Here is a 2,500-nt window from a genome sequence, read left to right on the forward strand (position 1 = left end):
CGAGTCACCGGCCGACGCGTTGTTTCCCTTGGGCAAGGAACTTCACCTCGATTGCCTGCCTAGCCACTGATTGGGCCAAACCAGCCCAAATCGTGCCGGGTAAATAGAGATGGTGACCCCGAAAAAACACCGGCGGAAGGCAATGGCAAAACCCCCGCTCTAAATTGCCAAGAAAAATCATGGAAGCCCATGATCGTCAAGGCCGCGGTGGCCGAATGGTTAGAGCGTCGGACTCAAGACTGTCACGACGGCAATCTGAATTCGAGGGTTCGAGTCACCGACCGCCGCGTTGTTCCCTTGGGCAAGGAACTTCACTTTGATTGCCTACCTAGCCACTGGGTGGCCAAGCCAGCCCAAGTCAAGTGCTGGTCCCAAGCCCGGATAAATAGAGAGAATGATTACCTAAAAGGGACCACCGGCACTCTCCGTGGGAAAAGGGAACTGGGACCCTACCACGTACTCACTCCAAGAGCATCACAACATGAAAACTACAATTAAGTATCATGCTGTGACCACGGCGGCTCAGACATGAACCTACCGCTAAAAGAAGAAGAAGAAGACACATGCACACACATATACACATAAGTAGATAGAAAGATATATATATAGATAGATAGATAGATAGATAAATGGACAGCTATAGATATAGCTATAGATACAGACATAGATACAAACACAGTAGTAGATACAGATACATAAATAGACAAACCCTGTTATACATTTACACACAATTTTGTACCTACAAAATATCAAATATAACCTGAAATCATCGCAAATAAAAGCCAGCAATGATGAATAATTTTACAAGATTTAAGAATAAGCCTCATGTTGCAAGTCACAGCCCGTCAGAAGCAGGACAAAAAAACAAAGCGTTGATGACAGAGACACAGAAATGGAATAAAATTTTAACGACGTCGTATGAGTGACACGATTTTTCAACAACGTGTGTTGTCTATAATTTGAGCAAAACTCGATATATAAGGGTTGGTTATATATCGTTATTGTTATTACTATTGTTATTATTATCATTATTACTATTATTATTATTATTATTATTATTATAATTATTATTGTTATTATTATTATTATCATCATCATCATCATCACTCCTGTTATCATTGTCATTACCATTTTTATGTATCATTATTGTTCTTACTATTGTTGCTTATTATTGTTACTGTTATCATTATTGATAGAATTATTATCATTGTTATCTTTTATCATTATTATTATCAGTAGTTATTGTTGTTGTTGTTATCATTATCATTATCATCGCTATCATTATTCATTTCTCATTATTATCATTATTATCATCATTAATACTTATATTATAGTAATAATAGTAGTATTGTTATAACAATAATGATAATATCAATAATAATAATAAATATAACAATAAGTAACAGTAGTAGTTATTGTTACTATTATGATTATTGTTACTGTCATTATTATTGTCATCATTTTTATCATTATCATTCTTATTATCATCATCATTATTATTATTATCAATATTATTATTATGTTTACTATTATTATTATTGTTGTTATTATTATTATTATTATTATTATTATTATTATTATTATATTATTATTATTATTATTATTATTATTATTATTATTATTATAAAATACTATTATAATTATCATCATTATTATAATAATTATAATTAGTACTAGTAGTAGTAATAGTTAGTAGTATCATTATTATAATCACTTTTGTTGTTGTTGTTATTATTATTATTATTATTACTACTACTATTGTAGTTATCATTACTATATTATCATTATAATTATCATTATTATCATTATCATTATTATCACTGTTATTATTATCATTACCATCATTACTGTTACTGTTACTATTATTATTATCATTGCTACTATTATTGTTATCATTATTATTATTAACGTTATGTTTTTTTTATTTTCAGTATTTTTATTTTCATTATCATCATTATTATTATATCATCATCATCATCATCATCATCATCATCATCATCATCATCATCATCATCATCATCATCATCATCATCATCATAATAATAATAATAATAATGATAATGAAGAGAAAGAAAGAGAGAGAGAAGCAGAAACAGTGAAGGAAGTTCAGGCTGGAAAAGTCAGCCATTATTCAACGCAGGCGCCTGTCACTCACCCGGATAATTAGATATCCAACCTCTCTTCTCATTCCTATTTTGATATATTTCACGTATATAAAAAAAAAAATACTTCCTTTTTATGATATAATGCCACCGAGGACATACATAATAATAATAATAGTAATAACAATAATGATAACAGTAATATTAGTAATAATATTATTGGTAATAACATTAATAACAATAACAATAATGATGATGATGATGATGATGATGATGATGATGATGATGATGATGATGATGATGATGATGATGTTGATGATAATGATTTTATCATTATTATTATTATTATTATTATTATTATTATTATTATTATTATTATTATTATTATTATTATCATT

At 29.1% G+C, this 2,500-nt stretch overlaps 1 pseudogene; it reads right to left on the bottom strand.

Annotated features, from left to right (window-relative positions):
• LOC119576138 overlaps positions 1–2,500 on the bottom strand; it is a 14,539-nt pseudogene that overhangs the window by 10,054 nt on the left and 1,985 nt on the right.

The sequence above is a fragment of the Penaeus monodon genome, chromosome 1 (genome assembly GCF_015228065.2).
Source record: "Penaeus monodon isolate SGIC_2016 chromosome 1, NSTDA_Pmon_1, whole genome shotgun sequence".
NCBI classification, from domain to species: Eukaryota; Metazoa; Arthropoda; class Malacostraca; order Decapoda; family Penaeidae; genus Penaeus; species Penaeus monodon.